Source organism: Diadema antillarum, unplaced genomic scaffold (genome assembly GCF_040938485.1).
Source record: "Diadema antillarum isolate AM-2024a unplaced genomic scaffold, OU_Dant_1.0 seq00000243_RagTag, whole genome shotgun sequence".
Taxonomy (NCBI): Eukaryota; Metazoa; Echinodermata; class Echinoidea; order Diadematoida; family Diadematidae; genus Diadema; species Diadema antillarum.
Genome location: NW_027271287.1, coordinates 629,534 through 642,305, shown reverse-complemented (window position 1 = coordinate 642,305; position 12,772 = coordinate 629,534). Strand labels below are relative to the sequence as shown.

General features: G+C 39.2%; 1 long non-coding RNA gene across 1 annotated transcript in view; it reads left to right on the top strand.

Annotated features, from left to right (window-relative positions):
• LOC139729453 (uncharacterized) overlaps nt 1-12,772 on the top strand; it is a 165,331-nt gene that overhangs the window by 17,398 nt on the left and 135,161 nt on the right. The window contains exon 2 of the long non-coding RNA XR_011710870.1: nt 7,402-7,594. This is a non-coding gene — a long non-coding RNA (uncharacterized lncRNA). The remainder of the gene's footprint in view (nt 1-7,401; nt 7,595-12,772) is intronic.

Sequence of the window (12,772 nt, the reverse complement as noted above, 5' to 3'; positions counted from 1 at the left end):
GCCCGAATTCACGAAGGTGGTACAAATAAAACCATGGTTTAAACCATGGAGCGGCAAGTGTCACAAAATCAGTCATTTCGTCAATGAAATTATTATTTTGTAACGAAATGACAACATTTTGTGACTAAATGAACATTTCGTCCACGAAATGATAATTTCGTTAACAAAACGGTCATTTTGTCGACGAAATGACCAATTTTGTGACGAAATATTCCGTGCGACACTTGGCGCTCCATGGTTTTTGTCCATGGTTTAAACCATGGTTTCATTTGGACCACCTTCGTGAATTCGGGCCTTAGAGTGCAACTGTAGTATACATTCTTTTGATGCCTTCAACACGTATACATGTGCGTATTAAATTGCAGACAGAGAATGATTGACATGCCACAAACTGATCATGTTCATGGATTGTAATCACTGATCTCTATGTAGTTAAGATCAATGATTGTACGTCTTGTTTACAGTCATGTGGTGCTGTTCGGTGGGTGGGGTAGATGCATTAGTGGACAAACCCCCTTCGTAGAAACCCATACCCAAAGAACGTTTTCGGTGTGTGTTGGTGAAAATGGTATCCATTGTTTTATTGGATTTTTAGAGGGATTTTGTTCTAAGGACGTTGTCGCGATGTTGCCACAGTAAGGTCTATTAAAACAGGGCTTTAGAATGAATCAGATGTAGAAGTTACTTCTTCACTTTGATGAGATTCCATGAAACATACTGAGCTTAGAAATTTCAAGTGGACTCATTGGAATGCTGTCAGTTTTAGCTGAATTTCCTTAAGGGATTTGTTTGCTGTCATTTTTACATTGCACCTCTTCAATGTTTCTTCAGTTCCCTCCCCCCCCCTCCCACCCCCACCACTTACACATACTTTAGATTAAAAGGGAATCTTCACTGTGTCACCATAAATGACAAGGTGGGCCAATCATATGGTAGATAAAAATGCACATCAGCATATAATATGGAATATACCCATGGAATATACCCATATACAACACATCAGTTTATACAATGTACATGTACATATGTACAAAGTCAGTAAATTTGACTTTTTTTACAACTTCCAGTAGGTAATGTTTATGTTAAATGTATCATTATCATATATGTAACACATTGTTTAATGAAAAGATGTGTGAACGTAATGTGTGCATTTTTTTTGTGTGTGTAATTTATATATTTATAAATGTGTGTGTGTGTGTGTTTTTTTTATGTTAAAGCTCCTATTAGCATAATCATTTAAGTTCTGAATGTGGGCAGAAATAAGTGTGTTTTGTGTTAAGTGGATGTGTGTGCGTGTGTGGGTGAGTGTGTGTGTGTGTGTGTGTGTGGGTGAGAGTGTGAGTGTCTGTTAATAGGATGTGTGTGGTTAAGGTGTATGGGGTTGGGAGGATGAGGAATGGGAGGAAGGTGGGAAGGATCGGGTAGGGATGTGGATGTGGTGTAGAGGGCGGGGAGGGGGTTGGAGATGAGAGGGACGGTTCCTTTTTTTTGGGGGGGGGGTAGGTAAGGTTTGGGCAGTTGAGGGGTTGGGTATGGTGGGAAGGTGGGAACGAGGGTGAGGTTGTTGTTGTTGTTGTTGTTGTTGCTGTTGTTGTTCTTTTAATATGATAGGGATTCCATTTTCTGTTTTTCTTTTTAGTGCTTGGCTAATATGCCTATAATTGCACATTATGTACTCTTTTTTTTTTTAGTTAAAAAAAAATTGACCGGATAATTCATCCTATTTTTTGTTCTACTGCTTGATTTCTGCCTTAATATGAATTGAATGATTATTCTTGTTTTTATGGAATATGCTTCATAAATGCATTAACATTTATAACAAATGTTATGTATATGATATGTATTTTCTTTTTTTGAAGCTGTTATATTTTCAGAGGAAATGGAATTAATAAAAAGATCACTGAAAAAAAAAATTGTGTGTGTACATGAATGGAGAGAAAATAATTCTCCCTATCTCATATACAATGTACAAACATTTCGTCAATAGCAGTCAAGTCCATATGCTGGCCGTACGCTACATGCACATGAATGAGATGATCGTAAGCACCCATGCGCAACATGCAGATTTCAAGCTGGGTCACACTTTCTGCGTTGACTTGTGCACTTACGGTATATTAGTGGAGTTATTGTACAGCAGGCATAGGCAGAGCATATTATATATGCAGTAATTGCATTTGGTTTTTTTTTATTACATCTAAAGGATTGTCACTTCATAGTAAAAATGGATTTTCAGAGCTTATACCTTCATATTTCTTTTCCCAATATGTTGAAATTTGCTGAGAAATTCTGCAAAGCTACATGATGATTTTGAGATCTGGAGATAGTGCTGTGGACATGTTTTTTTCCTGTACGATCAAGTAGAGCGTGTGCTGAGCACCAGCACAGTGTTGTCAACTCATTAGTACAGATATTAAATAGCACTGCCTCTGTTTGAGTTTTTACAGTTCTGTGCGATAGCGATAATCGATAGACATAATCTCTCCACTTTGCTTTGGTAGTGAATGTTATTTTGGGTATATTGACGAGATAGTAGATTTCCTGAATAGTGTGGGCCAAACTCAGAAGCAAAGGCTGTGGTCAAAACATCAGTGATTCTCAGTGATTCTCTCCTCAGGTTGCCATGGCAAAGAGGGTTGTTCTCTGCAATTTTCATGTGCCTGCCAGGTTTTTGGGTGTATAATTACCATGATTTTGTGATATCTTTATAAAGGTTTTTGATTGCAGTTAGCAAGGAATGAAACAGTCTTAGAAGTCCAGAGGCCCAAATGGACGACAGTTTGGCTTAGTCGGTAGCGTGTCTGCCCCCAGATCCAAAGGACCTGGGTTTGATTCCCGAGTCTAACTGAGCAATGTTGTGTGTAATGTTACCGTCACCTCTAGTGAGAGGCAAAACACTGTGTCCCTCAGATAGGACATAAAATGGAGTTTCTGTGTGTGAGAGAGTCACACCTCATGTATGTGAAAGATCCCGCTTCATTCATTCATCGCAAAGAGCAGAGTGTTAACCCGATGAATGGTTCTGCCTCAAGTCCAACTGGACCCCATGGAAGACCAACTACTGCAGCTGAATATGGGCTATCCAGCCATCTTTTCAGATGGAAAAATTGAAACAAACAAACAAGAGAAATTTTGGTGGAAGAAACTCTCTGCCTCTTTGGTGTGACTCATAGGGAGGTGGTAAAGTGATATTGGTGTGATAAAAAGAAAACATCACAGAAGTAAAGAAAAAGAGACAAGCCTCAAGTAAATAGAAAAAAAAATATACAAAATTCAAAGTAAAACTTCCCAGCATGCATTTGAGCCTTCCATGTAATATAAAGTTCAGAACTATCTTATGTTGTGTGTGTGTGTGTGTGTGTGTGTGTGTGTGTGTGTGTGTCAGTAGGTGTGTATACATGCCTTCTTTTTTTCCCTAGAATAGGGTGATGAAAAGCCCAGAAGATGAAATTCTGAAAAGTAATACGATAATGATGATTTGGCCATGCTATTTTGCCCTTTGCGAAAAATCGTCTAGATGTAATATGTCATGCGATACCTATCTCTGGTGAAATTTACGCCGCTTTTTCCGTGCAGTCTTGAAATTTCATTAATGTTGCAAGGATGTTGCCACAGGCTCCAAATGAGTCACAGGGTTGATAACCATGCAAGTGTCTGTAGGAAGTAGGCGAATGTGTGTGTGTGTGTGTGTGTGTGTGTGTGTGTGTGTGTGTGTGTGTATGAGTGTGTGTGTGTTTGTGTGTGTGTGTGTTTGTGTGTGTGTGTGTGTGGAGAGAGTTAATTCATTTGAGAGAGGAGAGTACATCTCGTTTCCAAAATCTGGTCTCCTATACATGTGATGCGGAGACGCAGTGGCGGCCTGTTGTACAATGTACAGTATGCAACTATAATCATATTGCCATTTATCTTGATGTTTTTCCCCCTTCTATTTATTCTCTCCAGAGGATCTGGGCATGATGTTTGGTGCTTTTTCGCATACAATGTAGAATCCTACTTTTGGAAGCTATGAGAAATTTTCTGTCTTGTTTTTGTAGAAACTTATGATTGAAGACATTTGTTTTTTTGATCTTTTTTCCCCTTTGATTTACAGGTCCATCATCAAAATTCAATTAAATTTTATCTCCAATATCACATTTTTGTTTTTGATACAATTACAAACAAACAAACAACAACAACCAAACATACAATGTGACAAACAATATATTAATGTACACATGTACAGTTATTTGCCATGGTATGCTCTTAATGTCTGTAGTTTTAAGATCCGTGGATACACTTCAGTTACGGAGCAACAGATATTTCTAGTTTTAAAAATAGTCACAATTTATACTTTTATATTATTATATCTATATATTGTATTTTACATTATTATACATTTATTAGTTGAAGAAATTCAAAGTTATAAGTTTTTGTTGTTGTCTCCATCATTATGAACTCACACTTATCTGACATTAGCACATCAAGTACATGTATCTTGGCATATGGAAAGTCTTACAGTAAAACTCTTCTTCCTTTTTCCAAAGGCAATTAATACTGTAAATCATGATATATTTGCGGCATGAAATTTTCGCGAATTTTCCACTGGCGTTCAATGCATATAGTGTAGACAAGAACTTCCGCGTTCATTTTAATATCGCGAATCTTGGCGATCGCAAAATTCGTGAAATTATAAATGCACGCGAACATTCCTTGTTTTACAGTATCAGGCTGACCTGTGTGAATGCAAAAATGGCAAGTTTGCGAGTGTTATCAAACAAGGATTCTATATGAATGGGACAAGGTGCGTTCCTTTACCCTTCCCACGATGATAAAGAAAAAGCAAAGAAAAAGACAGCAAAAACATATAAAAATTTATAAGGAGAATGAGATAGATAAACTATCAGAAATTTTAGTTTGTTGGATTGAGGAATGGTAACAGATTTCAGTTGAGAATTTAAAAGAAGACTTCTGATTCTCCCAATAAACAGAGGAAAAGACAGCAAAAACATACAAAGATTTATGAAAGGAGAATGAGGTAGATAAACTGTCAGAAATTTTAGTTTGTTGGATTGAGGAATAGTAATGGATTTCAGTTGAGAATTAAAAAAAAAGACTTCTGATTCTCCCAATAATTTATTTTTTTTGTCATGCAAGTCATTTCATGATAATTGCTTTCTGTCCATGCTGCTTGCCGAGATGAGATGATTTCTTGCAAGACACCCCGAGGGGGTTACGGGTCTGATTGTATCTATCATTCTAACCCCTTGCTCCCTAGCTAGCGCGACTTGTGATGTCTGCTCGGTGTGCGTGTTTAGACAGCCCCCTCCCCCGCCGTGTTGACATGAATGCAAGCTGCCGACGAGCTGTGGCGTTTAAACTCTTCAATGTTGTTGCCTTCCCCTGCCCCTCTTTGCATCCCAACTCTGCCTACATGTACACTGTACCTGAACCAGCCCAGTGGCGGTTCCAGATGGGGGTGCACCGGGCGCGCCCCCCCTTTAGTTTTTTGTTAAAACAAAAGAAATAAAAAAGGTTGGTGCGTACGCCCCCCATTTAATTTTGTAAAGGCGCCTCCCCTTTACGGAATTCCTGGATCCGCCCCTGCAGCCCCGCCCTGCCCATCCTTGCCCCATTCTATTTCCTCACCCCTGTTTGTGGTCCAGTGTGTAGCTGCCTCCTAGCATGCAATTTGCATTCATGACTCTGTCCCAACTGATTCCCTCTTCCTTGCTTGTAAATCATCTTGTAATAACCAATCAGTGCGAGATCTTCGTTTTTTTTTTAATGACAGGAATTCAGTGGGTTATCTGATTTGTACTGATGCTGAAAGGTTTAATTTGTTATTTTTTTTTTTGACATGAATTTGTTGGCCTGTCTGTTTGTACATATGCTACGCTTGACAAAGTTGCCAATTTGCTGGAGAGTTTCCATGACTGCCAGTTTGTAGACATTGGTGTTGTTGTCTTTTATTTTGGGAGCTCCCTGTTTGGTAAGGAAAGTGTATGATAGAGAGATGTGTCGTACAACATGCATAAGCACATAAAGCTGTACCTCTAATGCTTTTAGAAGAGTTCAGCAAAATAGTACTATGATTACATGTATTTTAAACAATTTCAAAATGCTGTTACAAGTACATCCAGAATTCCATCTCATTATCTAACAGAAATTTCAAGTATTTACAGATACTAAATATTTAAAGAGGGTAGTTCTCCAAAATAAGTGATTTGATTTTGCAACTGGAATTTGACATACATGTACAGTATGAAGCACAATTATGCAAATACAGTGTTAAAAAGAATTAGGCCTCAAAACCACGTAGGCACTTCCATTATTATCATTATGGAATAATCCCCTATTGTGACATGATAGTGAAATTAGATTTTGAAAGATTATATTGCATCCTACAAACGTACTGTTGATGTCAGAGCTAGATACACATAGTAATAAGTCATGATAGTAACCATGGCATGGTCAGTAATCAGCATAATGGATTTTTCTGTGCTGCCATCATCAATATCAATAAAGAATGTCCATGCAATTACTGTAAGGGCTAGTCAGTATCATAGGTTGGGTCACAGAAAAGTGTGCTGCATGTAATTTAACAATGTGTCAGAACAGAGCTCTGCAATTAGCATGCACGATGTGTCTTCTTATGTCTCTTTTTTAATGAATTTTTGATAGATTTATTGGCTTTGGATTGAACATGCAGTTTATGTTACGCAGTTTTTGAACCTTTGTGCTTTTGTGTACTCAGGGCATTGTTTTTTTTTTTTCATAAAAAGAAAGAAAATCATGAGTAGTCTTCGTTTTCTGACATGTGTTTCTCGTACCAAGCACCTCTGAGGACAAATGGCTTCACACAGCAGAGCACTCACTCAATATCTGAAACAATGCAGTGAGTGATTTCCTTTCCCTCATCATAATTTGGGAAGGTGAGTGATTGAATTGTGCCACAAAGGTGTAGGAATTGACATGCTGCATCTCTTAGTCCCTCCTATCTAATAAGCTGTTGTTCCCATGTGGAGTAGCCCCTTTGCGGTGCTCTTTGCATATTGAAATCAGAGGGTTTTTCTTTCTTTTATAATTGTGTGTGTGCATGTCATGTGGCACTGTCCCCCCCCCCCCCCACCCACTCTCCCTGTCTTCTGTCTCCGATCCCGACTCTCCCATTATTCATGCCTTGCCGTAAAGTGTCCCCTGCCTGTGGGCGAATGCTGGTTTGGGCACAATTGGCCACGTAACATCGTTCGGACGAGGCACCGCCGTCTATGCCACCGGTGAGATAAATCCCTGGATGCGCTGAGAATATCTTATCTCGTTAAAGTGAGTTCAGATTTTTTTTTTTTTTTTTTTTTGGTGGCGGGTTGGTCTCCCTGTCTCTAATTTTCTATTTTGCTCTCCTTAACATTCTGTCTCCCGTCTCAGTGTCCCTACGAAGAAGAAGAAACTTGGCGGTGAACCGTGTTGGTCGTGCGCTGGCAGCATTGGGGGAGAGTGAAGTGTGAAGTAACCGACTCCCGAGAGTGTCCAAAGTCATCTCCATACAGAGGTTTTGAGTGCATTCACATCGGTCCTTTTATCCAGATCTGTCCGTCAAGTACAGGATCATACACACATGGTATGTGTGAACACATAAGTACATTATTCATGTATTTATACTACAGTTAAGTGGATTGAACAACTGAGTCCAAACTTTCGGAGCTGAATTCTATATGTATAGTAGCATGTTATTCCACAGATATGTAAATCCACTTTCTTGCCTTTATCTGCTGAACAATGTTTGAATTGTGAGTTTTGAAAAAAAAAAAATCATCTGAGAAGGCTTTACCAAATCAGCTTCGGCTTTGTATTGGATATTAGATGATGATGATGATGGAGCAGCATTTATATAGGACCATTTATCTAGGTAGAAACATTCAAAGGTGCTGAAAATAGATAAATGTGTGCTTGCTTGTTTGTATATGGGTATGACATTGTGTGTGTGGGGGGGGGGGGGAGGGGGTATTTGGAAGCTCCTCATAATCAAAGAGGTTTTAAAATCAAAAGGCACTGAATATAGATTTCATGGGTGTGTGCATGTTTGTTTGTTTATGGGTATGTGTGTGTGTAATTGAGGGCCTACATGGCACAACTGTAGCCCTTATTGAGTACATTATTTTGTGAAAAGAAGGATAAAAAAGCTAGTGACACATTTAAGAATAATTTCTCTCTTGGCATTAATATTAATGTAAAAATATCAGAACAAATCACCTGTTTCTTTAAATATTTTTTATCAACCTGCTATAGCATGCATTCAACAAGATCATAGTGCATTTCATATCATAGCAAGATTTAAACAGGCCTTATTCATTTGATACAGAATCACACATGTTGCCTTGTACAAATACCTTATGAAAATGATTTTAATGTCACTTTATACTGTCTAGGCTGGTGTATTAAGTATAGATAGTACATCTGCGCTGCTAATTTTTTTTTTTCCAAGTAATGCATCATGTAGGTTTCTTTCGATTGCATGAAATCATGAATGTTGACTTCATAAAAGTGGTTCATGTTTTGTTTTGTTTTGTTTTGTTTTTTTAATCCTAAGCATGCTTGATAAGAGTCTACTAGAGCAACGCTGCATACTGACACTGGTCCGACGGTCCAGGATCAGATAAAATCACTGTAGGACCAGTAACTTTTTCCAGAATGGACCAGTGAAAAATGGAAAAACTGGGTACCTACTGGTCTGACAGGCAGGTCGGACCAGTAGAAAAAATAAGTTAGTGCGCAGCCCTGATGTAGAGCATAGATAATGATTTCCCTGCAAATGATTAACTTTCCATGTTGTATGTGCTGTCCGGCAGTAGGGAAAATCTTACACAAAATATAGCCATTTTCAGCCAAAGGTCATCAAGAAAAAAGTATACACTCAAACTCAAACAGATGTCCCCTGTTATACACACTTATAGTCATGTGTGAAATGTAGAGCCATAACTATCATTTTCACTCATATTCTAAGGGGATCTCATCATCCCCTTTCATCCACCTGGATTGCATGCTTGATGTGGCTTGAACTCATTGAAGAGTGGTGTCTTATGATTAGATTGCAGTTTTATAGTTGTTTTTTTATGGGGGGGGGGGATGGGATGGGGGATGCGATCAAGAGTACTTAAGTGATGTCATCACTTAGGTGATATGGTTGTCATGGTAGCCAGTTTTACTGGAGGACATTGATTTGGGTGACATGACTTTCTGTATCTATTTTGTGTCATAAAAGAGATGTCATGTTTAAATAGCTTGCTTGACTGTAGAGGACAGCAAGAAGGAACTAGAATTGAAAAAGAAAGACCATAGTGGACTGGTGGTCTTTAGTCACAGGTACATTGCAGTACACACTGCGCTGAAGATTAGAGAACCATCTTCAGAGGTCTGAGTGGACTTTTGCTCTCTATCACATCAGAGACTCCAACCTCAAGCACCTTCTGATTTGGAGATTCTCCCGCCTGAAACCCCTAGCAAACGCGAGACTCCAACTTGATGTGCGCAAAGTGCGAAGTTCCTTGCGGCCGGGGTCCAGGGCCCGCTTTAGGGCCCTGAAAGCTTTAGGGTTCTAGATGCTCTCTCGTGATATCTACAGTAAGGCTTATTTTTCAACATACGATGACACAAAGTAAGAAATCATTTCAAGCGGGAGACACAGAGCCAGGGTGGGAGAAATTAAATCTCAAGCGGGAGGACGGGAGATTTTGCAAAAATGGGCTTTCAGCGGAGATCTCCCGTCGAAAGCGGGAGAGTTGGAGTCTCTGTCACATGATGTGACAGTATGGCAGAGAGGTGGATGTTTTCTGCAATGTATGAAAGATCAGATAGTGTGGGAAAAATGGGTGGTCCAATTTTTTAATTGATCTTCATTCTCTGCCCACTGAGGTACTGTATACGCCGAATATTTCGTGAGGTTTTTATTTTCGCAAATTTTGTGAGTCGGGTGCTATTCGCGAAATTAAAGACACGCGAAAATATTGACTCTTATCCCCGACGTGAATGTTACGTACGCGTGTTTACATTTCTCTGTTCAGTACAGGACTCCACGATAGCGAAATTTAACCACTCGCGAAATTGTGAATTCCAGCTTCGCAATAATTTAGACTCGCGAAATATATGGCGTATACAGTACATTCCTACATCATCCATAGTGCTTTTCAGCCAACGAATATATGTCCATAGAAGTTTACGCTTATTGGTAACAGTCGACTGCAGTCAAGATTCTTCGGCTGTTTGTGTACCGTTGGTACTTTCATAGAAATCAGTGTTAAAGCTGTACACAATTTGTTATGGGGATTCTCAAATATATCTATTAAGTCGGGCGAGTCTTCAAACCCAATGGTATCCTCTGTTGCTTGGCAACAGAGGATTTGCAACAAATATATAAAAAAAAGGACAAAATCCTTCCTTCAAGAAACAATTGTAATTGCTATGGGTCTATTTTTTTTGGGGGTTAATCAAGCACAAAGATGAAAGATATCTAGCCACAAGAATGAAGATAAAAATTAGGAGAGGATTGGACAGCTGCCATGCATTGTGGACCATTGAGTTGGGGCTCAATCTTGACTTCAAAGTAACCTTCCCTTTACCTTGGAAATAACATAACTCCATCGGTATGAAGGTGCCTGTCAAAATGCTGCTCTGTTGGAAAATGAAAAGTTTCTGTGAATACGCATGTGTGTATTTCAATTTCTTTGAATTTGGAATGTGCAGAAGGCTTCCTTGACTCCAACAATTTTAAGATGTTTATTATTTGTGTGTGTGTGTGTGTGTGTGTGTTGATACTAGCCTGCATTCTCGAACATGTGGGTTTGTATTTCTCTGTGTGAACATCATTTGGCAGGTAACGGATGCAATTTTGTGTCAGACAACTCCTCATCTAACCTCCCCCCACCCGCCCCGCCTCCAGATGAGTTCTGAATGATGGCCACTACCATCACATGCGATTTTTACGACTTTGTCCTCTTGTTCATCCATCTCCCTACCGCTCAGAGACGACTGTCCGGATGCAGGTAATGAATGGACTGGCGACGTACAGCTGTAGCGTCCATTGACGTCTGGCCGCACATGTAAATAGACCCCCAGTGCTGTGTTTATTTCACATGTCACGCCTCGCTGTCACAAACTGAAAATTGTTTATCGTTTTGGTATACACACATGTCCATGCCATGACTGGTTACAGCCTGTCAAGTGACAGAGCAGTCTGATGTTTCATTGATGACAGAGCTCTGTTCGGCTTTGGGCAGCATGAAAGATCGCTGAACGTGATTCATTTTTTTTTATTTTTATTGATATTCCAAGCAACTGCAGTAAGCATTAAGTGTGACTATGGTGGTAGACGCAATTCCATCCCCCCTTTTCCCTTTCCTTGACAAGAGAAAAAAGATAGGAGAAAATGAAAGAGGAATACCGGAAAAAAGTGTTTTTATATGATCACACAAATTAGCAAGGATGGTTGATGTTGGATTAGCCAGGAGCACAAAATACCCCTACTATGTCAGTGAGACCAGTATTAAGTAAACTTGGTTTGAATCACATTTTGAAAACACATGAGGCAAAGCTGAGTGTGCTTTGGACTATTCAAAAAATCATGGAGGATGAATGATTCTACTAATGCCCCACCAAGTAATGTTCATTATTTGTTTTATGAAATGATGAAATGATTTGAATCCCATAGCCGCCACTTTTTTTTTTGTAAGATTCCCAGGCCAGCACTAGCTCCATGTAAACTGAAGAGCACACACAAACAATTGCACGGTGTTTGTGATGTACACAAGCAATGCAGATGAGTACAGACATGCAGTTGTAGTACCAGTCATTAGTATACTAATCCCAGTGAAAAGTACAGTTGGACATTGAGGCAAAATAAAAGACTGGTCTTGTGATAGCTTTTAGCCAATCATTTGATAAGGATTCATATCATCATTGTATGTTATCACAGGTCACAAGAAATGCAGCTCCTTGTCAAGTTTTTTGTAGGGAGAGTTAATGACTTAGGTATAATGCCATAGGTATAATGCCATACTGCTAATTCTGAAACACATTGGAATCACAGATAGTGTCATCTATTTTATCCCTGTCTTTGTGTTATTCCTTTTTATTCATAGGTTACTCTACAGCATTTTTTACTTAATATGCAAATCAGCATTATTCTTCATTTTCTTTAAAAAAGTAATGTGCAGAAATTTAATGCAGAAATCATACTTTGGCATGGTTTACAAAATGATATTGCATGTTTGCAATCTTATAGTTAGACCTTCAACAGAGCTATTTCTGTTTAATTGTAGTGATTCATTGTGAGTGGCCAATTATTGGAGGTCACCATGGCAACTCTGCTAAAAGTAGCACCTTGGGGTAGACTGGTCAAAGAGAACTTGCATCAGTAAGCTTCAGCTGAACTAATCCCGTTCTTAAGATTTCCCAAGTAGCTTGAAACTTTGTACCAGCTTTTGCCAGTGTCCAAGCTAAGGTTAGATGCCTGGTAGACCTTCATACCAACTGATGTCACAAAAGTTGTTATAAGATGGACTGTCCCATGCATCAGTGCAACTTCCTGTTGTTTTTTCCAAGCTGTGAAGAAGGCAAATTACGCTGTGCAATTTGTCTTCCATTTGACTATGGCAGCAAAGATGCCATGATTTTATCTGCGTGCGACTACGGAAGTGCATTGAAGCACCAGATGAAGCACTATGTGATCCATGCGTCATCGAATAAAATCAGAACCCTATATTTAGAGCTCTGATAATGTGCAAGTAACCAGAAGCCCACGCAT